Here is a 26204-nt window from a genome sequence, read left to right as displayed (position 1 = left end):
AACAATATTTTCATGGTCGGAAGGAAGATACTTATCCTTAACCAACTACTGGACTTTTCTGGCTGGTCTGTTTTTCAAAGTATACAAAGATAACAAGATGGCCCCCAGTAATTCCCATTTCCCAGTATTCTCATCCTTGTGTATTCCAGTCCCTCACAGAATAGAACTATATAAACAGCAACAAACAGTATAAACAATAGAACATTGGAAAAGTGGTGGCTTCTGAGGCTAGGTCACAAAAGATAGTATGCCTTCACCTTGCTCCCTTGGATCGCTCACTCTGAGGAAAGCCAGCTGCCATATTGTATGGACACTCAAGCAGTCTTAGGGGGAGGTATGCATGGTGAGTAAATGAGGCTACCTGCCAACAACCAGGCATGTGAATGGGACATTCTGGAAATGAACGTTGAGCTCATACAGCCTTCAGATAACTGCAGCCCTTATCAACATTTTGACTGCAACCTCTGAGAGATCCTGAGCCCAAATCAGATTTCTAACCTTCACAAACTGTGGAAGATAATAGATATTTACTATTAGCTTAAGTTGCTAATTTTGAGGTAATTTATCATTTAGCAACAGATCATTAATATACCTACTGATACAGAACACCAAGATCCCTGGGGATCTTGTCTTAAAATACATATTCTATAAAATAAGGCAAATCTTTCTTGATCTTAATTAATCTCATGCCATTTCTTGCCAAGCAAGTATTTTCCCCTATCGATCTTCTTCCTTATTCTGTTTATGACTATATACCTGGAATCCCTTTCCACATTTCTTTTCTGGCACACTCTTTGTCAGATTTCAAGACCCAGTTTAAAGAAGCCAGTCTATCACTTAGGATTGACTGTATGTGACTAAAGAACCCCAATTAACAATTACTTAAACAAGAGTCATTGTTGTAGTTGTTGTCCTTTATGTAAAAGAATACTGGGAGTAGTCCATTCATTCTGTTATAATAAATATATTATAAAAAATCTTGTAGACACGGTTTCTTCTAGCTTACTGTTCTGAATTTTGGTGCCTTGATTAAAGTCTAACATGTCAGTCAGAGCACCAGCCTTCACAACTTATTCCTGGTAGCGAAATGGAACTTGGAGGAAAAAAGAGGTGAAATATGTGCATTAGCTGTTTTTTTTTTTTTTAATTTTTTTTTTTTTTTTTTTTTTTTTTCTTTTTTTTTTCTTTTTTTTATTTTTTTATTTTTTATTTTTTATAATATATGAAATTTATTGTCCAAATTGGTTTCCATAAAACACCCAGTGCTCATCCCAAAGGGTGCCCTCCTCAATACCCATCACCCACCCTCTCCTCCCTCCCACCCCCCATCAACCCTCAGTTTGTTCTCAGTTTTTAACAGTCTCTTATGCTTTGGCTCTCTCCCACTCTAACCTCTTTTTTTTTTTCCTTTTTTCCTCCCCCTCCCCCACGGGTTCCTGTTACGTTTCTCAGGGTCCACATAAGAGTGAAACCATATGGTATCTGTCTTTCTCTGTATGGCTTATTTCACTTAGCATCACACTCTCCAGTTCCATCCATGTTGCTACAAAAGGCCATATTTCATTTTTTCTCATTGCCACGTAGTATTCCATTGTGTATATAAACCACAATTTCTTTATCCATTCATCAGTTGATGGACATTTCGGCTCTTTCCATAATTTGGCTATTGTTGAGAGTGCTGCTATGAACATTGGGGTACAAGTGCCCCTATGCATCAGTACTCCTGTATCCCTTGGGTAAATTCCCAGCAGTGCTATTGCTGGGTCATAGGGTAGGTCTATTTTTAATTTTCTGAGGAACCTCCACACTGTTTTCCAGAGCGGCTGCACCAATTTGCATTCCCACCAACAGTGCAAGAGGGTTCCCGTTTCTCCACATCCTCGCCAGCATCTATAGTCTCCTGATTTGTTCATTTTGGCCACTCTGACTGGCGTGAGGTGATACCTGAGTGTGGTTTTGATTTGTATTTCCCTGATAAGGAGCGACGCTGAACATCTTTTCATGTGCCTGTTGGCCATCCGGATGTCTTCTTTAGAGAAGTGTCTATTCATGTTTTCTGCCCATTTCTTCACTGGGTTATTTGTTTTTCGGGTGTGGAGTTTGGTGAGCTCTTTATAGATTCTGGATACTAGCCCTTTGTCCGATATGTCATTTGCAAATATCTTTTCCCATTCCGTTGGTTGCCTTTTAGTTTTGTTGGTTGTTTCCTTTGCTGTGCAGAAGCTTTTTATCTTCATAAGGTCCCAGTAATTCACTTTTGCTTTTAATTCCCTTGCCTTTGGGGATGTGTCGAGTAAGAGATTGCTACGGCTGAGGTCAGAGAGGTCTTTTCCTGCTTTCTCCTCTAAGGTTTTGATGGTTTCCTGTGTCACATTCAGGTCCTTTATCCATTTTGAGTTTATTTTTGTGAATGGTGTGAGAAAGTGGTCTAGTTTCAACCTTCTGCATGTTGCTGTCCAGTTCTCCCAGCACCATTTGTTGAAGAGGCTGTCTTTTTTCCATTGGATGTTCTTTCCTGCTTTGTCAAAGATGAGTTGGCCATACGTTTGTGGGTCTAGTTCTGGGGTTTCTATTCTATTCCATTGGTCTATGTGTCTGTTTTTGTGCCAATACCATGCTGTCTTAATGATGACAGCTTTGTAGTAGAGGCTAAAGTCTGGGATTGTGATGCCTCCTGCTTTGGTCTTCTTCTTCAAAATTCCTTTGGCTATTCGGGGCCTTTTGTGGTTCCATATGAATTTTAGGATTGCTTGTTCTAGTTTCGAGAAGAATGCTCGTGCAATTTTGATTGGGATTGCATTGAATGTGTAGATAGCTTTGGGTAGTATTGACATTTTGACAATATTTATTTTTCCAATCCATGAGCAGGGAATGTCTTTCCATTTCTTTAAATCTTCTTCAATTTCCTTCGTAAGCTTTCTATAGTTTTCAGCATACAGATCCTTTACATCTTTGGTTAGATTTATTCCTAGGTATTTTATGCTTCTTGGTGCAATTGTGAATGGGATCAGTTTCTTTATTTGTCTTTCTGTTGCTTCATTGTTAGTGTATAAGAATGCAACTGATTTCTGTACATTGATTTTGTATCCTGCAACTTTGCTGAATTCATGTATCAATTCTAGCAGACTTTTGGTGGAGTCTGTCGGATTTTCCATGTATAATATCATGTCATCTGCAAAGAGCGAAAGCTTGACTTCATCTTTGCCAATTTTGATGCCTTTGATTTCCTTTTGTTGTCTGATTGCTGATGCTAGAACTTCCAGCACTATGTTAAACAACAGCGGTGAGAGTGGGCATCCCTGTCGTGTTCCTGATCTCAGGGAAAAAGCTCTCAGTTTTTCCCCGTTGAGGATGATGTTAGCTGTGGGCTTTTCATAAATGGCTTTTATGATCTTTAAGTATGTTCCTTCTATCCCGACTTTCTCAAGGGTTTTTATTAAGAAAGGGTGCTGGATTTTGTCAAAGGCCTTTTCTGCATCGATTGACAGGATCATATGGTTCTTCTCTTTTTTTTTGTTAATGTGATGTATCACGTTGATTGATTTGCGAATGTTGAACCAGCCCTGCATCCCAGGAATGAATCCCACTTGATCATGGTGAATAATTCTTTTTATATGCCGTTGAATTCGATTTGCTAGTATCTTATTGAGAATTTTTGCATCCGTATTCATCAGGGATATTGGCCGGTAGTTCTCTTTTTTTACTGGGTCTCTATCTGGTTTAGGAATCAAAGTAATACTGGCTTCATAGAATGAGTCTGGAAGTTTTCCTTCCCTTTCTATTTCTTGGAATAGCTTGAGAAGGATAGGTATTATCTCTGCTTTAAACGTCTGGTAGAACTCCCCTGGGAAGCCATCTGGTCCTGGACTCTTATTTGTTGGGAGATTTTTAATAACCGATTCAATTTCTTCGCTGGTTATGGGTCTGTTCAAGCTTTCTATTTCCTCCTGGTTGAGTTTTGGAAGAGTGTGGGTGTTCAGGAATTTGTCCATTTCTTCCAGGTTGTCCAATTTGTTGGCATATAATTTTTCATAGTATTCCCTGATAATTGTTTGTATCTCTGAGGGATTGGTTGTAATAATTCCATTTTCATTCATGATTTTATCTATTTGGGTCATCTCCCTTTTCTTTTTGAGAAGCCTGGCTAGAGGTTTGTCAATTTTGTTTATTTTTTCAAAAAACCAACTCTTGGTTTCGTTGATCTGCTCTACAGTTTTTTTAGACTCTATATTGTTTATTTCTGCTCTGATCTTTATTATTTCTCTTCTTCTGCTGGGTTTAGGCTGCCTTTGCTGTTCTGCTTCCATTTCCTTTAGGTGTGCTGTTAGATTTTGTATTTGGGATTTTTCTTGTTTCTTGAGATAGGCCTGGATTGCAATGTATTTTCCTCTCAGGACTGCCTTCGCTGCGTCCCAAAGCGTTTGGATTGTTGTATTTTCATTTTCGTTTGTTTCCATATATTTTTTTATTTCTTCTCTAATTGCCTGGTTGACCCACTCATTCGTTAGTAGGGTGCTCTTTAACCTCCATGCTTTTGGAGGTTTTCCAGACTTTTTTCTGTGGTTGATTTCAAGCTTCATAGCATTGTGGTCTGAAAGTATGCATGGTATAATTTCAATTCTGGTAAACTTATGGAGGGCTGTTTTGTGACCCAGTATATGATCTATCTTGGAGAATGTTCCATGTGCACTCGAGAAGAAAGTATATTCTGTTGCTTTGGGATGCAGAGTTCTAAATATATCTGTCAAGTCCATCTGATCCAATGTCTCATTCAGGGCCCTTGTTTCTTTATTGACCGTGTGTCTAGATGATCTATCCATTTCTGTAAGTGGGGTGTTAAAGTCCCCTGCAATTACCACATTCTTATCAATAAGGTTGCTTATGTTTATGAGTAGTTGTTTTACATATTTGGGGGCTCCGGTATTCGGCGCATAGACATTTATAATTGTTAGCTCTTCCTGATGGATAGACCCTGTAACTATTATATAATGTCCTTCTTCATCTCTTGTTACAGCCTTTAATTTAAAGTCTAGTTTGTCTGATATAAGTATGGCTACTCCAGCTTTCTTTTGGCTTCCAGTAGCATGATAAATAGTTCTCCATCCCCTCACTCTCAATCTAAAGGTGTCCTCAGGTCTAAAATGAGTCTCTTGTAGACAGCAAATAGATGGGTCTTGTTTTTTTATCCATTCTGATACCCTATGTCTTTTGGTTGGCGCATTTAATCCATTTACATTCAGTGTTATTATAGAAAGATATGGGTTTAGAGTCATTGTGATGTCTGTATGTTTTATGCTTGTAGTGATGTCTCTGGTATTTTGTCTCACAGGGTCCCCCTTAGGATCTCTTGTAGGGCTGGTTTAGTGGTGACAAATTCCTTCAGTTTTTGTTTGTTTGGGAAGACCTTTATCTCTCCTTCTATTCTAAATGACAGACTTGCTGGATAAAGGATTCTCGGCTGCATATTTTTTCTGTCTAGCACACTGAAAATCTCGTGCCAATTCTTTCTGGCCTGCCAAGTTTCAAAAGAGAGATCAGTCACGAGTCTTATAGGTCTCCCTTTATATGTGAGGGCACGTTTACCCCTTGCTGCTTTCAGAATTTTCTCTTTATCCTTGTATTTTGCCAGTTTCACTATGATATGTCGTGCAGAAGATCGATTCAGGTTCCGTCTGAAGGGAGTTCTCTGTGCCTCTTGGATTTCAATGCCTTTTTCCTTCCCCAATTCAGGGAAGTTCTCAGCTATTATTTCTTCAAGTACCCCTTCAGCACCTTTCCCTCTCTCTTCCTCCTCTGGGATACCAATTATGCGTATATTATTTCTTTTTAGTGTATCACTTAGTTCTCTAATTTTCCCCTCATACTCCTGGATTTTTTTATCTCTCTTTCTCTCAGCTTCCTCTTTTTCCATAACTTTATCTTCTAGTTCACCTATTCTCTCCTCTGCCTCTTCAATCCGAGCTGTGGTGGTCTCCATTTTGTTTTGCATTTCATTTAAAGCGTTTTTCAGCTCCTCATGACTGTTCCTTAGTCCCTTGATCTCTGTAGCAAGGGATTCTCTGATGTCCTGTATACTGTTTTCAAGCCCGGCGATTAATTTTATGACTATTATTCTAAATTCACTTTCTGTTATATTATTTAAATCCTTTTTGATCAGCTCATTAGCTGTTGTTATTTCCTGGAGATTCTTCTGAGGGGAATTCTTCCGCTTGGTCATTTTGGATAGTCCCTGGCGTGGTGAGGACCTGCAGGGCACTTCCCCTGTGCTGTGGTGTATAACTGGAGTTAGTGGGTGGAGTCGCAGTCAGACCTGATGTCTGCCCCCCGCCCACCGCTGGGGCCACAGTCAGACTGGTGTGTGCCTTCTCTTCCCCTCTCCTAGGGGCGGGATTCACTGTGGGGTGGGGTGGCCCCTCTGGGCTACTTGCACACTGCCAGGCTTGTGGTGCTGGGGATCTGGCGTATTAGCTGGGGTGGGTAGGCAAGGTGCACAGGGGCAGGAGGGGCAGGCTTAGGTCGCTTCTCCTTAGGTGATCCACTTCAGGAGGGGCCCTGTGGCAGCGGGAGGGAGTCAGATCCGCTGCCGGAGGTTTGGCTCCGCAGAAGCACAGAGTTGGGTGTTTGTACGGAGCGAGGAAGTTCCCTGGCAGGAACTGGTTCTCTTTGGGATTTTGGCTGGGGGATGGGCGGGTGAGATGGCGCTGGCGAGCGCCTTTGTTCCCCACCAAACTGAGCTCTGTCGTCCGGGGGCTCAGCAGCTCTCCCTCCCTTTGTCCTCCAGCCTTCCCGCTTTCTGAGCAGAGCTGTTAACTTATGACCTCCCAGACGCTAAGTCGCGCTTGCTGTCGGAACACAGTCCGTCAGGCCCCTCTGCTTTTGCCAGCCAGACTCGGGGGCTCTGCTTGGCCGGCAGGCCGCCCCTCCACCCCCGCTCCCTCCCGCCAGTCCGTGGAGTGCGCACCGCCTCGCCGCCCTTCCTACCCTCTTCCGTGGGCCTCTCGTCTGCGCTTGGCTCCGGCGACTCCGTTCTGCTAATCCTCTGGCGGTTTTCTGGGTTATTTAGGCAGGTGTAGGTGGAATCTAATTGATCAGCAGGACGCGCGGTGAGCCCAGCGTCCTCCTACGCCGCCATCTTCCTGGAATCTTTTAATTTTTTTTTTCACCGTTTATTTTTTGGGGGACAGAGAGAGACAGAGCATGAACGGGGGAGGGGCAGAGAGAGAGGGAGACACAGAATCGGAAACAGGCTCCAGGCTCTGAGCCATCAGCCCAGAGCCTGACGCGGGGCTCGAACTCACGGACTGCGAGATCGTGACCTGGTTGAAGTCGGACGCTTAACCGACTGCGCCACCCAGGCGCCCCTGCATTAGCTGTTTTAAAATAAATTTTCTTAAAGTGCCACTCAATATTTCTCTTCTAAATCACTGGCCGTGAACTAGTCACATGGTCACACTTCATCTACAAGGAAGGCTGAGAAATGACTCCTTTTCTGACTGGCCCTATGCCCCACTAAAATTTGGGGATTCTATTGTTATTGAAGAGGTGGGTAGGTTCAATGGGGTATGAATGTGACCGTGCAGTAGACAACAGCAGCCTCGGTCATATCTTCCCTGTGTCCCTTGTGGTTCTTTGCATCCTCCAGTGGGTTCCCACAGCTTTTATTTTTTTATTATTTTTTTGTTTTTATTTTTTAACATTTATTTATTTTTGAGACAGAGAGAGATAGAGCATGAATGGGGGAGGGTCAGAGAGAGAGGGAGACACAGAATCCGAAACAGGCTCCAGGCTCTGGGCTGTCAGCACAGAGCCCGACGCGGGCTCGAACTCACGGACCGCGAGATCATGACCTGAGTCGGAGGCTCAACCAACTGAGCCACCCAGGCGCCCCTCCCACAGCTTTTAAATGCCTTATTGTGGAGACTCATTTGCCTTTAACAGCCAAAGGAAATCATAAGGTCTCAGTAAATGTGTGTTGAATGATTGTACAACTAAATAAATGCTGTGTCAACTTGGGGTTCTGAATCTTACCTTCCCATTTCTTTGAACTTCTTAGCAGAAGCAGTCACCATTAGTCTGTCTTTCTTTTTTTTTTTTTTTTTTTAAGTTTTTTTGTTTGTTTGTTTGTTTGTTTTTAAGTAATCTCTACACCCAGTATGGCGCTCAAACTCACAGCCCTGAGATCAAGAGCGGCATGTTCTTCTGACTGAGCCAGCAGGCACCCTCATTAGCATTTATTTGTATAAAAATTGCCCAGAACAGTCGAACAAAATGCCTGGTCTCAACTGGTCAATTATTAATCTAAGATCTTGTTTACGGTGAATTTCCCAGGACATTGTTTTTGACAGGAGAGAACTCTTTAATCTTGCTGTAGGACAAAAAATTATAGCAAAGTGTCCATTCTGTTAAATCATATTTCTTTGGTCGTAGTTGATCACGAAAATGTAATTCAGAATATGAACTTCATCTCAGAAAAGATGGTGCAAAACGACAAGATTCTCAGATGCTGTTAGAGGCATGTCAAGCAGGCATAACTCTTTAGGTTAACAATGATGGTATATGGGAACCATTATAAAAATGTTCTTTCGCTTTGACCCAGTCATTCTAATCCTGGAAATTCATTCTAAAATAAAGAATTCAATAAAAAACAAAACAAAAAAAAATCCATGCACTAGGATGTTCCTTGATGTATTATTTCTAGTGCAGTAGCAATCAGTTGGAAGCAAATAACCTAAATATTCAATATTCGGGAACTGGTTTAGTTATGCATGGTGCTTTGATACAATAAAAGATTGAGATAATTATGAAATCATGGCAAAGGGACATGACATTTTGCTAAGCAAGAGGGGAAAAGGGAGTATGAGAGGACATGCTCATGTTCATGCAAAATATGTGCGTTGAGAAAAAAACCACGATAGAACCAAAAATGAGAATAGTTTGGTGGTGAAATTTTTAGGTGATTTTTCTTTTGAAAACGATTTCCTTTGATATTCTTCTGTTGTTTTGACATAAACATATGACAGAAAATTCTGTGCAAGTGATAGCTGAGTCCTGTAACAAGCTAGTGGGTGACAAGCTACTTCTTTAAAGGCTGTAATGTGTTTCTGGTGGCCGGAACAAGGTTACACTAAGAAACTGTTTGACCAGTTCCCTGGACATTCTGCTTTTCAGTTTATCCCGTGATCCCAGCTCTATACTTCCATTTGATGAGGGACAGATGGGGGTTATGAAATGAATCATTAGTTAACATTCACCGTCTTCCTTGAAGATAAATTGTATGTTGATCTTTAGAGCTCACAGCTAGTCACCCTAGATGTGGGTAGAATCACACCTTCTAATGCTAATGAATGTAACTTCATTAGCATTGCTTAGCTTAAATATGCATATAAATATATATATATATATATATATATGTATATATGTATTTATTTATATCTAGAGAGAATTTTTTTCGCTAGAATTATTTTCTTTCCTTTACCCAAATTGAGGTTCATACTGGTGACCATTTCACTAAAGAGTGACTAGGATAAACGATACATCTTGTTTGACATTGTTCTTTTTTTTTTTTTTAATTTAAAATGATTTATTTATGTAATTGAGAGAGACAGATACAGCGCAAAGTGAGGGGGGTGGTGCAGAGACAGAGGGAGAGAGAGTCTCAAGCAGGCTCTGCGTTGTCAGTGACCGTGAGATCATGACCTAAGCCGAACCAAGAGTCAGGCGCTTAACGGACTGACCCACCCAGACGCCTTGCTTGTTTGACATTATTCTAAAAGTTGATAGGATTATAGAATTATGCCAGAAATTGAGCAGTTGATTGCCTCAAGGCAGGTAGCTGACATCTCAAGATGTTCTCTTTTCTCCAGTATGACTCAACCGGTCACGAGAGTAGGGAGTGTTGTTTATAGGAGACATGGTGGCATAGTATGACTTTTTAAAGTAATCCTTTTATTCAGATATAATTCAGATACATGAAACTCACACCTTTTGAAGTATACAATTCAGTGGATTTTAGTCTATTTACAGAGTTGCACAACTATCATCACTATTTAATTTAAAATATTTCCATCATCCCCCATAGAAATTCTATACCTGTTAGCAGTCACGCCTCATTCTTCCCTGTCCCCATCCTTGACAACCACTTATTTACTTTCTATCTCTCTAGAGTAGTTATGGGCTATGTGAGCACTGGCATAGATATTGGATTGATTCTATCTATCTATAATATATATCAATCTATATATACATACATGCATGTACATCCATATATGTACCTCTATATGTATGTATACAGAATTGAAAGAGAGATACTCTTTCAGATTAGAAAAATACAGACACACACAGGCATTCATGTACCTTCAGGTATTAAAGATAGTGTCAGATGCCACAGGTTAAGGGCTCAGTCCTACAAGACTAACCCTTCCCCCGCCCCCAGCCTCAAACAACAATCGAACATCCAGATTGTCATCTGGGCTTCTGACCAACTGGCTGTAGATCAGAGGTTCCAATGACCCCTTCCTTACATTCGATTAACTTGGTAGAGCAACTTGAAGAACTCTGAGGAACATTTTATTTACTCAATGACCAGTTTATTATAAAAGGACATAACTCAGGAAGAGGCAGCTAGAAGAGATACATGGGGCAGGGTATGTGGGGAGGGACTTGGAGTTTCCATGCTTTTTCTGGATACAGCACTCTCCAATCTCCAAGTCCTCATCGACCTATAAGTTCCCTGAACCCCATCCTTTTGGAGTTTTATTACATGGGCATGATTGACTAAATCATGGGCATTGGTGAATGAGCTCAGTCTACAAACCCCTCCCCTCCTTGAGGTCAGTGACTGGGGCTGAAAGTTCAAAACCCCTCTAATCCCAAGATTGGTCCTCTGGCAACCAGTCCCCATCCTTAAGTGATTTCCAAAAGTCACTTCATTACCATAAACCCAGGTGTGGTCGAAGGGGGTTTGTTATGAATCTCAAGACAACTTTATCACTCTTATCACTTAGGAAATTCAAAGGTTTCTTTTTTAAGAGCCCTGTGCCAGAAAACCAAATATATATTTCTTACAAAAACAATATCACAGCCACAGAACCAGCCCACTCGGGTTTGAATTGTTGGCAAGTCACTTAACAGCTTTGCTCCTGTGTTTTCCCACTTTTAAAATGGGGAAGATAATAAAACTCACACCACAGGATTGATAAGGTTAGATGTAAAGAACAATGTCTGAGGCACAGTAGGGCGATGTATTTATTAATTTATTTTTAATTTTTTTTAATGTTTATTTATTTTTGAGACAGAGAGAGACAGAGCATGAATGGGGGGAGGGTCAGAGAGAGAGGGAGACACAGAATCGGAAGCAGGCTCCAGGCTCCGAGTTGTCGGCACAGAGCCCGATGCGGGGCTCGAACTCGTGAACCACGAGATCATGACCTGAGCCAAAGTCGGACGCTTAACCCACTGAGCCACCCAGGCACCCCGACAGTAGGGTGATTTAAATGTTAACTCTTCTTACTGGGGAAACCACATTTCTCTCCTGACTCAATTATTTGACCAGGTTTGGAAAGTAACTATTGGCCCTGATTAGTGGTTTACACGTTAGAGTAACTCAGCTTGGTCTCAGTGAGCCACGGTTTCTTCTCCACTCTCTCATGATCGCTATTGCCTCATGATTCCTGCTTTATTACCTTTTCTGTGGTTTACTCTGGGTTCTTCATCACTCCACCAAATCCCAGCTCTTACTTTCTATAACCGGTGACAGAATCTGACAGATTCGACAAGTCCTAATAGAACAGAGTGTCTTCATAGAGTACAATATCAACCCTGGTTCTGAATCAGCCTATGGTAACAGGGCTACACGTCACACAGCCTGGCTACACACACACACACACACACACACACACACACACACGAAGAAGTATGAGCTTGGCAGAAACTCTTGTGGCTTCCAAAAAGAGGGAGGTATAATTTTCAGGCAAATTGCATGGAATGTCTGATACAGTCTTATGACACGGGGAGATATTTGCTCTATTGAGAAAAGCAGAATACAAATTTTTGTAGTGCAAAACAGTGGGAGAAAATAATAAGAAAATATACAACCTAAAAAAAAAAAAAAACCCTTTTTGATTTAGGCAGTAGAATCAATATTTTTCCTTTTTGACCTTTAGTATAATCAAACTCTCTTTCATGTGCAGATACTACTTTTTACAATGTACTTTACAGTTTCTGAAGTCTAAATAAAAGTATTCTTTAAAATGTAGCCATTTCTGGGGCACCTTGGTGGCTCAGTCCGGTAAAGCGTCTGACTTTGGCTCAGGTCATGATCTCACGGTTTGTGAGTTCGAGCCGCGCATCGGGCTCTGTGCTGGCAGCTCAGAGCCTGGAGCCTGCTTCCGATTCTGTGCCTCCCTCTCTGCCCCTCCCCTACTTGCAATCTGTCTTTCTCTCTCTCTCAAAAATAAACCTTTTAAAAAATGTAACCATTTCTTCATCTATGGAGACATAAACTATGTACAAAGAAAGCAGGGAGTGGTAATGATCACTTAGATAATTCAAGTTGGGGTTTCTACCATTGAGGAAGAAAAAAATATTTGAGATCAGATTTATTGTGTTGTCCGGTCCTCTCCCCCTTTGCTAACACAATTATAGAGTCTTTGCCATACTTATTTTCATGAGCGTGGGGACCATGTAAAGTCCTTGGTTCACCCTGCTTGCTGTGACTCTTCAAAATAGAGTTTAAAAAAAATCTATCTACTTAGAGAAATCTATGACATATGGCTCTCTGGTTTATTTTCCAGCTGTTTTCTGTTAACCTTGACTCTGAGAATCTTTTCCCCAAATAATTTATCTATCGAGGCAGGATGCAGGTCAGTGGGGAGTTGTACTTTTGGATGTGAGGGTGTTCAGGCACAGAGTATGAAAAGAGAACAGGATTATTTCAGCAAATTATAGATGGGTGACTGTTCGTAATTTTCAATTCTTCCTCACCCATTCTTTTCCTTCTCCCTTTTCTCCTTTGCTTTTATCAAACTTTCCCATCCTCTCTGTTCTGCCCCCATCTGAATGATTTGTATTTCTGGAATAATTCTGAACCTCTGTGAGCAGCACCCCTTTTAAAGTCATAGGATCACGGAAGCAATTAATTACAAACAGCAGGCTCTTACCTGATGTCTTCAGGATGGCTTTTAATTATGCTAAATGCCCTACTTTTCCTAATGAGGATGTTCTGTAAACCTGAACATGGTTTTCCCACACTGCGCTTGCAGACAAACCCTGTGTCCAGCAGGGCTGCTGTTGCCTGCCAGGCCAAATCCTTTCTCTGCGACAAAGCCTGCCATTGTGTCCCCCACGCAGCCCCACTGATCTTTTCCAAAGGGCCTTTTAAAACATGTGCACATTTATTTCCATTCCCTGATGTGCTGGACGTAATAATAGCCAAAGAACCATGGTAACTTGCCTGGACTCAACGTTGTCTAGTGTTCTCTGAAAGCCATATCTGGCAGCTGGACTCCTGTGTGTGCGTGTGTGTGTGTGTGTGTGTGTGTGCGCGCACGTCTAGTTGGGGGAGGGTAGTCTCTGGTGCTTTTGTTGGAGGGTGAGGGGGGAATAAAGAGCTTGAAGAAGTGACAAGGTGTCAGTGTCCTCCTGACTCAGCTGTTCAGGGGCTTAATCCCAACCCACAACTGGATGTCCTAGGGATTGAGGGAGACCGTTCCTCCTGGCTACTTTCCAACTGTTTCCAAATGCACTTGAGAAAGTTCCATGTGATTTTTTTTTTTTTTTATGTAGCACCTGCTCTAACAATCCCAAAGCAACTTTTTTCTTCTCCATTATACTGTACATCTGTTATTTTGCTGACATGGAAGCCAGCATAACAATGAGATTCATTACTTGCCCGATAAATTGATCCCGGCTAAGCTGAAAGACCCCAGAGTACTCTTCCAGCATTTATCCAGTGGGAGGACAAATTTTGAAATCCCGTCTGTAAAGACTTTCTCCAGTGAGACATGTCATTCAGATAAGCTTGTTTTACTTCAAGGTTGTGATGAGATGAAATTAGAAAGCTGAAGGATGGGTAAGATGATGAGAGGTGGCTGGGAATCATTTTTTACTTTCTCGTAAGCAAAAGCAATTCTGGGGAAGTACTTTAAAAAAAAAAATCCTTACATTTTCTATCTGCAGAACAATTTTAACAAATGAAGGCTTTGATGGGATGACAGTTACTTTTTTCCCCACGTCGTCCTAATAACAAAAACAAAGAAACACTTTTTTCTCTAGAGCTACTTTTTTCCCTCCTTGGAATAAAAAAAAAAAATCTACTTTATTGTATTGGGTAGGGTGGGGATGGGTAAGGAAGGAAGGCAATTTGAAAACATTCTTCCATGTTGAAGCACACATTGCAGTTCAGCCCTAGACACTGTGTGAAGCTAAACACATCTCTAAATATCTAAACACATCTCTAAATCACTAAACACATCTCCTGAGAGAAAGGAAACAAATAAACTGGTTAAAGGGGCTCTATGGCTGGAGGAGCTAAGCGCTCAAAAGAGATGCTGATCGTAGAGACGAAGAAAGTTCTTACCCCCGTTGGGAACTTCAAATCGACAGGATCAACGTAAACACCAAAACACAGCCAGTTTATATGGTGTGGACTCTAACTTAGAAAGGATTTTTTGCTTTAAAAGTTTGCTGCAAAGTGGTTTAAAAAAAAAACTGATGAAGCTTTTCTTTTTCTCTAGGAATATTGTTATGCCTAAACACTGTACTACGAATATAAACCGAGGGCCTATTATGTTCAAAGAATTATGCTAGCCAATGCAGGGAATAAAGAGGAATAAGAGGGCCTTTCTGAAGTGTTTATAGACTAACTGCAAAAGATAGAGGTAGAAAAACCTAGGTCCATGTCCTACACCTCTCTTACAGGGCAAAATAAGGTAAGTCCCACAGTTAACATGTGTTTTAAATAGTATCTGGGGCTTCGGAATAGAGAAAATGTACTGTGCGATGGAGGGTCAGAGGAGATTTCATGGAGAATGGGGTACTTTACATGTTTCCTTGAACAATGGATAGAATTTTCCTGGAACCTGGTTAACTGGTTCTCTAAGTCCGCTTAACAAGATGAGTTAAGGCTGGAAAGTTCAAGCTGTGTTATATTTTATAACTAACCCACAGAGATCTAACATCTAAATGTGATTTTAACAGTACAATTAACATTTATATATATGTATATGTTAATTGTATTAATTAATTGTAATAACCAATTGTATTTATATATATAAATTGTAACCTAAAACATCATCATAAATATTGTGTCTCTGTGAAATAATTTATCAGATCATCAATAGTGGTGGAGGGGAGGACAGGGGGGGAAAGTTAATAAGAATGGTTTGTTCTCCGGACTTCTGGGGAAATTTCTCATTTACTTTGCTAATGGTGGTTATGAATGTCTGAAAGTTTGAAATTTGGGAGTTACTTACAAAGCTTTGCGATATTTATTTCATGAGTTCTTTCAACAATGATCTATGGAACGCCTAAGATATAAGCCATGCCTAGGCACTGGAGATACAACAATGAACAAAGCAAAATCCTCACTGTCCTGGAGCTAAAGTTCTAATGGTAAGAGATGATAAATAAATGAATAAGTAGGTATATGACATGTCATATGCTGATAAGATTGATGGAAAAAATTAATTACATGAGGAAAAAAAGGATAGTATTTTATATAGATGGTCAAAGAAGTTATGGCATTCAAACAGACACTAGAAGGAAGCAAAGAAATAAGCCATGCAAAGATTTTCAGAGAGAGCATACCAAGCAACAGGATCAGGAGGTGCAAAGGCCCTGAGGCAGGAGTGTGCTGGAGTGTGAAGAACAACTTGGAGACTTGTAAAGTTTGATCAGAGTGAGCCAGGGGGAGAGGATTAGGGCACTGAGGTTTGAGAATTGGGCGATGGGAGTAGGATTAGTCTTTAAAGTCATTGTAAGAACTTTGGCTTTTACTTTTACTGCCGTGGAGACATCGGGTGGTCTTAAACAGAGGAGCACCACGATCTGATTTCTGTTTATTTAGATGCTGACGATTTGGGCCAAGGTGGCAATGGCAGAGTGGGAGGAAGTGGGCAGAGTTTGGAATATTCTGAAGGAAGATCCAACAGCATAGAAGTGGAGAGTAGTAAGAGAAAAAGAGTGATGAATAATGGTGATTTTGGGCTTACGTACCAGGAAGGAAGGAGGGAAGGAAAGGAATGGTGGAGAAGATATAAATGAGCACCGAATCCCAATCTCCTAAGTGGTCTCCCAAACTTCTGAAAATGTCGGTAGTCAGACCCCCGCATGACACCCTTCGTGCAACTGTCCCAGGGCACACATCCACATGCTTGAGCCAAAGCAGAAAAGGCCTTCCTACCGAGCTTAAGTCACAATGGACGATGGCAGATCCATTTTAAATTTTCAGTTAGGTCACACACCGCGCGGGTTAACAATCCATAAACTTTGATTTATACGAACTTCATTTTCTGGTAGCAGAAGAGAATGACATAATAAACAAGTAAATATACGATATGTCAGGGCTTCCATGCCGCTGGAGACCTCTGCTCATCTGGTCCCCTATACTCTAGAATAAGAAAATATTCCTTTTTCACAACTTAATTAACATCAAGACTAGTGCTGCCTGATAGATACAAAATGCGACCTATGTGTACAAGCCGCATATTCATTAAGAAGGAAAACTAAATAAGTAAAGTCAACGTACTAGTATATTTTATTGGGGCGCCTGGGTGTCTCAGTCAGTTAAGCGTCTGGCTCTCGGTTTCAGCTCAGGTCACGATCTCGCGGTTCATGGGATCAAGCCCCGTGTTGGGCTCTGTGCTGACACCGTGGCACCTGTTTGGGTTTCTCTCTTTCCCTTTCTCTCTGCCCCTCTCCCACTCTCTCTCAAGACAAAGAAATAAATAAACTTATGTAAAGAGTAATATATTTTATTACAGTGTGTATTTTATACTGCATTTAAGTCAGACAAGGGGTCAGTAGCCACATATGATTAGTGGCTGCCATCTTGGACAGCATTTAGATTTAGACAGTTCACTAACTTGGAGTCAATTCTTCCACATTTAGAAACCACAAAAAACGATTCAACTCTTCTTGGATCTGGATAAGTTCTCCTTTCCAGGCCTTGTGTCTAAAAAAAAAAAATCTACATGTATAAAATTTAGATACCATATTGTGAGTCAAAGTTACGGTTCAGTTGGTGGTCACTGAAAAACAACCAAATGGAAACACATACTTTCCCTTTTCCAACATGTCTACCTTCGGGGATATATCTTTCAAAGTTAGTGCATGTGTGTATACGTTTGCATGTACGTGTGTCTGTGTATGAATGCTCACTCACATGTTTGTCTACATATCTCTGTGTTCTTGTGCAAGATGGGTGGCCTCGTGGTTTAAGGGAAGGCAGAACACCATGGAAGAATCAATAAAATTCCTGGCCCCGGGACGTAGCAGAACGGGACTTCCTGATTGCCGTCCCAGTGTAGAGAGACCAGGATAATTATCTGTGATAAATAAAAGCTAGGTGTCCATTCTTGAAGTATATGGGGATGCACCCTTCTGAAAGAGAATGAGTCTTGAAGCTCTGTAACTATCCTCATTAGCTATAAAAAGTATTTGTGGCCTAGAATATATATATATATATATATATATATATATGTACACACACACACATATACATAGACATAGACGTATACATATATGTATGTATATGTATACGTCTATGTCTATGTATATATATATATATTTTTTTTTTTGCAACATGGGACATTTAATGTAATGGAAACGTTAGCCTTAAAAACAAAACTATAATCGTTACTTTGAGAGGAGAATGTTAAAATACAGGATCTAGAAAAGTGGACTGGGTGGGTGGTGAGGAAAAACCCGAATGTGGGAAAGTATTCAGAGAGGGAAGTGAAAGAACAAAGCAAACGTACCCTACTTGCTGTTGTGCCTGTTTTGCCCAAGGTCAGTTCTACCCCAGTGCCTCACCACATGCGGGGGAGTGTGTCTGTGGGGACCTAGACACTCACCCCTCACCCCAGAGAGGGCAGGATAAGAGGGAGTGCTGGTGAGTCTATTTCCTACACCTTCCACCAGCTAGAAAATCACAAAGTTATGGCCATCTTTGTTTTTATTTGTTAAAAAAGTTTTTTTTTTTTTAATGTTTCTTTATTTTTGAGAGAGAAGAGACGAACCGTGAGTGCAGAAGGAGCAGAGAGAAAGAGGGAGACACAGAATCCGAAGCAAGCTCCAGTCTCTGAGCTGTCAGTCCAGAGCCCAACGCGGGGCCCGGACTCACAGACCGTGAGATCATGGCCTGAGCCAAAGTCAGACACTTAACAGACTGAGCCACCCAGGTGCCCCTTTTTAGGTTTATTTATTAATTTTGAGAGAGAGAGCACGCGAGCAGGGGAGAGGCAGAGAGAGAGGAAGAGAGAGAATCCTAAGCAGGCTCACGGTCCGCACAGAGCCTGACGAGGGGCTCGAACTCACAAACCGTGAGATCGTGACCTGAACCAAAATCAAGAGTCAGCCGTCTCACCGACTGAACCATCCAGGCTCCCCTTATGGATATCTTTTTACAAAAAATGTAGTGAAACGTATCAGCCTTGCTAATTAGGTGACCACACTGCTCAGAGAAGGAGAGCACACATTAGGGGCCTGATTCTCCACCTTGCCCTCATTTATTTATGTTTGTTTCAAAGGGTTTTTAACTTCACAGATGATAAACAAATGCATGTTCACTGTAAAGGGAGATTATATATGAACCCAGTTTACAGACAAGACCACCGAGGTTCAGGGAGGTTGACCAATTTAGTCTGTGGGTAGAGATTGGATTGGAAACTAAGCTTTACCTCCCTGTAAGAGCCTCCTGACTGTCTTAGATAAGCTCTGGGTATTTCGATGTGAAAGAAGGGTGTGGAATGAGAGCTACTTGTGTAGAGTGGGGACAATGAGAGGTATGGCCAAGGGTCTTGGGGGATGGGAATGACACATAATACCTGTCAGTCTTCTTGCTCTCGCCTTCTTTGTGTGTATGTTTTGGTAACAATCATTGTCTTGGGATCTAAAAAGATAACAGACAGGACCTTCTTTTTCTTTTTTCTTTTTCTTTTTTATTTTAGAGAGAGAGCACGCACGAGAGGGAGAGGGGCAGAGGGAGAGAGAGAATCCCCGGTGCGGGGCCCGATCCCACAAACCTGGGATGGTGACCTGGGTCGAAACCAAGAGGCAGATGCTCAACCCTCTGAGCCACCCAGGCTCCCCCCAGAAAGGACCTTCTAGAACTCTAAAGTAGCGTATGTAAGAATGCTGATAATAATGTGTAGTGTTGGACAACTGTATGAGTGAAGAGTAAAAAAGTGGAGGCTTTGAACGGGTACTGGGCAGCATGTAAGTGACATCTCAGGGGAGGGAAAGAACACTCCAAAAGACTGAGCGGGAAGTTGGGAGCCACTGGAGATAGACATCCCAGATTGTCTGTGCCACCCTGGTCCTGGCCATTTATGTTTCGGCTTGTCCAGCAGGTTGTCACCGAGAGCTCCTCCAGTCAGATACTGGGTTGGTGCAGGCAGTACCACCATGGACCCTGCGATCCCTGTCCTGGAATTAGGCAGCCAGCCATCAGGACAGCAAGGGCTTTTGGGCCACCGAGAGGCTAGTCTGGGAAGCAGGGACTGGCCCTAGTGAGGCAGGTACGGTGAAGTACATACATCGCTGGCCATGCCACCGAAGTGAGTACGTGCGAATCATTCACACCAGGAAAATCCAGGACGCTTTTAAGAAGAAGCAGGTGATCCCTTTTACAACAAAACAATACAGTCCCAAAAATGTAAACAGAGCTTCTAAGAGAGTACAATGGGGGGAGTAGTTATTTATCTTTGCTTCACTAAAAAAATTACAACACAGATTTTCTTTGAATCTGGAACTGTCACAATGCTCTTGAGCATACGTTCAGAGATGACCAGCCACGTGATTGAGAACCAGATGGAAAGAGCCCATGATACCGTGTTAGGATTCACTGTTAAAGATCATCAGCCAACGGGCGCCTGGGTGGCTCAGTCAGTTGGGCGTCAGACTTCGGGTCAGGTCATGATCTCACGGACTGGTCCGTGAGTTCGAGCCCTGCATCAGGCTCTGTGCTGACAGCTCAGAGCCTGGATCCGGCTTCAGATTCTGTGTCTTCCTCTCTCTCTGCCCCTCCCCCGCTCCCTCCCTCCCTCCCTCTCTCTCAAAAATAAATAAGCATAAATTAAAAAAAATTAAAAGATTATCAGCCAAGAAGATAAAGGATTTCTGGGAAGACACTTTGGCCAGTGGGGTCAAAGCAATGCAACGTGCAAAAATAAAACTTCTATCAACTTTCAGTCATTTGAAAACAAGTTATTTTCAAATTGGGCACCTGCAGATATGAGGATATGTTTATGTCAAGCTAGAAGAATTTTGAAAACAAAATTGTAATGCATATAGTCAAAGTTTTCTCTACTTTCAAATATACAACCCTTCTATAGAATTCGTCTATATGTATTTAATAACCTCTTGCATATTGCAACAATATTTTTGACTATTGGAATTTAAATCCGTTTCTCTGATTTGAAGCTACTCTCTCCTGTTTTCTGCCCTGTGTTATTCCTTCATTTTTGAAGAAATACAGTGTGTCAGATCTCAAAACTCTGCCAACGAATTGGGACAGTCCAAATGGTCAAGTAGAAAAAGACTCAAAAATGAAAGTAAGAAAAACTCTGGTCTCCTCTCAACTTTATCACTACTTAGCTCTTTGAAAAATGACTTATGCTTCTTTTTAATTAAAATAGAGCATGTGATTTTATAATTTCTAATGATCTGAAACAGTTTCAAGATCCTACCGTGTTAATTGACTGTTTCAGATTCTGTTTTTAGGTGACAGTGGGTGGGTCAATATTTATATCTGAGCATAGAGTTCTCTCCTTCCCAAAAGGTTCCGGAGGAAATCCAAATTGCAATGGACAAATAGTACCAGAGGTGGAGTTTTAGTTTCCTTTTCTTTTCTTTCTTGGCATTCTGCTTGATTTCCTAACTTCATTCTGATTTCTTTGAAGCTATGTTTACTGTTCTTGCTGCCACGGGGAACACTAATCAGGAACCCCTTCATTATTCCACTGAAAAAAAGTTTATTGCACACCTGGATGCCTTCTACAACTATTCTGATGAAGCTCTGGCACACGTGATTCCCACATTTTCCAAGGCTCTTCAAGGCTCCAAGCCCTGGTATGTGCTGTTCCCTTTCCTGGTTGTTCTCTACAACCCTTTCCATCCTTTAAAACCGCTCTCGAATATCACTTCCTCTGCAAAGCCTGCCAGAGAACTTCCATTTTTGCATTCATCACATTGCACTGTAATTGTTTGTTTACACATCTGTTTCCTCAACTAGACTCAGAGCTCCCTGAGGTCGGAAATCTTCTCTTGTTCAACTTTGCAGCTTCCTGTTGGCTGCAGGGAAGTCCAGGGCCAGAAAGGTGACCCACCCTAAGCAAGTATGTGACCCTTCAGCAAAGAAGCTTTCCTGCCTTCACGTTGGCCCCCTCTTCTCCATCCCTTGGTCTCACTTATCTTATCTACTTCTAATTCCTGTTATCTGACAGCATTATTTACTTTGTAATTCATCTGAAAAACATTTTTTCAAACAAGGTAGACAGTTTTATAAGAAAAGAACTTAATGGATTCCCAGGGCTTGCCTTAGCACTGTCCTTGCAAGACATAAGATACTAAATAAATGTATATTAAAGAAGGCATGTATTCCTAGCAATATTTGATTGTGACTATGGACCAGACGCTGTCCTAGCAGGTTATATGTCTTTACTCATTTAATTTTCCCACTCCAGGGCCAGATACTGTTATTATTCCCAGAGTATATATAAAAAAAACGGAGGCTCAGAAAGTTTAAGCAACTAGCACAAATTCCACAGTTTGCAAGTAGCAAAGTCAGCATTCAGACAATGGTGATATGACAGGAAAAAGCTAGTTTATTTCTCAACTTGAATTATCCTCAGGATTTCATAACTAAAAGTTATGCATGGTAATTTAATACCTAAGGGCCACGGCTCAGGTACAGTTTTGGTTTCGTACACAGGCTGATGTGTGGTGTTTTTTTCCTCTATTTTGCAAATCTACATTTTATGGGAGTTTGTTTGGGAAAACGTCCTCCAGGGCTGCTATGCTTTACGCATCTCTGGAAATATGGACAACAGGAGGCACCAAACTGAGTAGCAAGGGGTCTGTCTCCTATGAAACGTGTGCCGAAAGCAGCATCTCAAACCTCCAGATGATGCAAAAGAGTGTGGAATTAGCAGATTTCCTAATCCTCTTTTTAACATGGGCTCCATGATTTCTTAACTGACTGACTGAAGCATTTCAAGGATCCTGAGTTCTGGCTCTTTGGGTAGAGCAGGGCCTATTGTGGAGAAAAGGCGAGAAGAAAGTTTCCTTCCCCTTTCTTGCCCCCTGGGTCAGCTCCCTTAAGGAGCTGTTGCTTTTCACAGTCTCATTCGTCTTTCTTCCACTTCTAAATCTCCACTCCTGTTTCAAGTCATTATGACTAGAGTGGCTCTGTGCCTCAGTTTCCTCCTCTGTAAAATGAGGATAACTGTGGTAACCACCTCACAAGGGAAAAATAGGAGGCGAGGGTACAATGGGAGCTGTGCGGGGGCTGGAAGAGAACCTAAGGAAGACAGGATGAGTTGGAGGCAGTAGGTGCAAAAGCTCAAAAGCTTTTTGGGTAAAGGAAGTGATGGGTGGGGGAGGACTGGGTTCTTTCAAGTAGGGTTCCTGACCTAAACAAGAACAAGGCTGGGCTGCTTCCAAAGCCCTATACTTACTGAAGCCGAAAATAAAGAATGTGGATCCTGTTCTGATGCAACCGAAGGATGCCCAAGGGGCTGCTGGGGTAGGCTAGGGGAAAGAAATGTTGTCCATAATCCCCGTTCTTGGGTAACTACCATTGTCATCCCTACTGCACAGACGTTCTGAAGGTGCCCTAGTACAACGACATTATTATACTCTGCACCTTTGAATCTTTCATTGGATGTTTTCCTATGATGATCATAGACTTTCACCTGTGCATTTGTATATCTACTAGTGTATTCAGGAAAGGGAATGGTTGGCCACACACCCCCAGATGCAAAAGCAGAATGACCCTGAGTCACCCTTAGGAGAGGCAATGTTGGCTAATTTGTCGCTATCTTGACCAGAGTTTCTCTGCAGTAAAATTGCAGCCTAGACCTAGAAGGGACCTCGAGGGTCATATAATCCCTCTCTGGGCTTCTCAGCCATTACAGACAGATAAGGAAATTAAAGCCCAGGTAGTGATTTGAGGACCTGAGTAATGGAGAAGTTTCCATCTCCAGCTTTGTTTGCCATTAGTTGACCAGTTGACTGTAGATGAATCTTTTTTAAAATACTAGAATGGCTTTTTCTAAGTGCAGTGAATTTTAAAACCTGTTAATCTCCTACCCCTGCTTTGTAAACACTGAAGGGCATGGATACATGCTTTGCAGATGGCTTTGTTGTTTCTTCAGTGAAAGGAATTTTCTAAATGACCTTCTTCAGGCCAAGCAGGCTGAGTTTAAAGACAAAGCCAACTAACATTATTCATCTAATTGGCATCCACTCATCTACTCAGAAGGGAGGATTGTCACTGCAAGTCAAAGATAGATGGTGACGGCCTCAGGCATGACACGGTAGACTGTGGTTGCATTTGAGATGGATGGAAAAGCCCACTGGACCAGAATTACCTTGGATATGTACAACCCCCAGAGATTCACCCTTCTTAGTTAATGAGCTAAACGTTTCTTTGTTTGTTTGTTTGTTTAAGTTTATTCATTCATTTTGAGAGAGCGAGAGAGTGCGTGCAAGCAGGGAAGGGGCAGAGAGAAAGAGGGAGAGACAGAGAATCCGAAGCAGTCTGCACACCACCAGCACAGAGCCCAATGAGGGACTCGAACCCACAAACTGTGAGATCGTGACTTGAGTTGAAGTCAGATGCTTAACGGACACAGACAGCCGCCCAGGCGCCCCGTGAGCTAAACTTTTTCTAATAGAACCATCTCTAGGAATGTTGACCTGCTGTAGCTCTATCAACCCCTCACACTTCAGTGTGACTTTGTTGAAAGTAGATGACGAGAACCAACCTGACTGAGGAAATGGCAGCAGGAATGGGGAGATGATGCCACTGCTTTGTCCTCCCCAAAGGCATCCAAGGGAAGGATCTTATTATTTCATGGAAGGGAAAGCACGATTTCGGGGAAACAGGATATTGGAGAACAATAACAGCAAAATTGGGTTCTTTTGCTATTTCCTCAAGATACAGGTAGGATTACTGAGCTAGACAAAAAGAAACACCATGTAAATATATATTTATTTTTAGTGTCTCCTTTTCCTCTTTCTTATTCTTCTTCTTGGGATACCCAAATCAGTATTTTCTACGGAAAACCCCTGGATCCCAAGTGACCAAAAGCTCTGCTCGGGCTAAAAACACAGACAAAGAAAATTAGTTATGAGCTGTATCTACTAAGAACAAAGATATTTGTTGGGGCTCCTTTCCCACAAAAAAGCTTGGGAAAATTTCCCTACTGTGAATAAAGATGTTTAAAAACAGCTTTATGGAGATATAATTCCATACGATACTCCCATTTAAAGTGTATTTGAGTTTTGGTATGCTCTATCATTAATTTTTAAAAATTATGGTAAGTTGGATATGGCATACTGTTTGCCATTTTAACCATTTTTAAATGTCCATTGAGCAGAGAGTTTTAATATTTTTTTTTTTACAGAGGAATTCTGTGACTTCACACTTGCTCAAAATATGAATCTGAAAATAAAATTAATCTATGGAATATAAAAAAGTCAGTTGAAAAGACTCAATGACATGGACCCTTCTGTAAGTGAGCAGCAAAGCATTAACTGGTCTTAAGAGACTTCCATCGGCAGCCAGGTGCCTTGCAGTTCCCAGGAGTTCTAGATCCCAGACTCCCTCGGCATCATCTTCCTGGAAACACTGCTTCAGGGTCATTACCACAAAGAGAGAAGTGTTCAAAAGGTGAGAGTTTCTCATAGTTTCCCAATAACTCTGTCTTATTAGAGTGTTGAGGAAAGTCTCTGGATGATTCTGAGTGGCTCTGGCTAAGCGCTGCTATCATGTGGTTCTATTACTCAAATTGTTGATTGCCATTGACAACCATTATCCGAGGCTTCCTTGTTTCAAGAATTCACAGTAGCATAGTTTTTACGCTTTGCCCAAGTTTTTGGTTGAAAATAATAATAGGTAACAATTCCTGAGCACTTCCCAGATGCTGTCTTAAGTGCTTAACATGCATCATCTCCTCTAATTCCTACAACAAATCCGAGAGGAAAATGCCTTCATTATCTCCTTTACACAGCACAGGAAATTGAAGTTTGGAAATATCCAGTAACTTGCTGGCCCAGTGTTATGTCATATGGTTGGTAAGTGGCACATCCAGGACTTTGACCCAGGCCCCAGTCTTCCTGGTAGGTCAAGACACTGAGCTGGAAAGACGGATTCCAAGCGAGATCTTTGCATCGCTGTTCCCAAGTACCAGCTGTGGAAAAATCTGTAACTTTCGTTACAGACAGGTGTATTGGGCAAAGTCTGAGCCAAGCTGGCCCTGAGGTGTTATTGTTCCTGCCCTCCAGTGGCTTTCTTTCTTTTTTTTTTTTTTTAAATTTTTTTTTTAACATTTATTTATTTTTGAGACAGAGAGAGACAGAGCATGAACGGGGGAGGGGCAGAGAGAGAGGGAGACACAGAATCGGAAGCAGGCTCCAGGCTCTGAGCCGTCAGCCCAGAGCCCGACACGGGGCTCGAACTCACGGACCTCGAGATCGTGACCTGAGCTGAAGTAGGACGCTTAACCGACTGAGCCACCCAGGCGCCCCCTTCCTCCAGTGGCTTTCAATCCGGGAAGAAAGAGTGGTTCTTTAACACAAGGGAGGCTCCAACAAGTTCTAGACTACAGCTACCAATCAGGTCAGTTGGGAGAAATTTTTACAGTTTAAATTTCTTACCAACTGGATGAATTTTTGTCCCAGATATAATGATATGCAATTAAAAACAGACCAAGGTAAAAAGACACATGCTATGTCTTTTTTTTTTTTTTTTTTAAGTTTAG

The 26204-nt window shown here is 41.7% G+C and overlaps 1 long non-coding RNA gene across 3 annotated transcripts; it reads left to right on the top strand.

Moving 5' to 3' along the window:
• The first annotated feature begins 219 nt into the window (after window positions 1-219).
• On the top strand, window positions 220-25798 carry LOC123608885. Of its 3 annotated transcripts, none has more exons than XR_006717496.1 (4): window positions 220-343; window positions 21120-21288; window positions 24849-25114; window positions 25455-25798. It is a non-coding gene; the product is annotated as an uncharacterized LOC123608885 (long non-coding RNA). The 3 variants fall into 3 exon arrangements; XR_006717497.1 differs by lacking the exon at window positions 220-343 and adding an exon at window positions 19299-19344; XR_006717495.1 differs by lacking the exon at window positions 220-343 and adding an exon at window positions 20599-20771 and having other exon boundaries at window positions 25455-25797.
• Window positions 25799-26204: the final 406 nt, after the last annotated feature.

Source organism: Leopardus geoffroyi, chromosome B2 (genome assembly GCF_018350155.1).
Source record: "Leopardus geoffroyi isolate Oge1 chromosome B2, O.geoffroyi_Oge1_pat1.0, whole genome shotgun sequence".
NCBI lineage: Eukaryota > Metazoa > Chordata > Mammalia > Carnivora > Felidae > Leopardus > Leopardus geoffroyi.
Note: the sequence above shows the minus strand (reverse complement) of the source record. Positions and strands in the feature narration are given on the sequence as shown.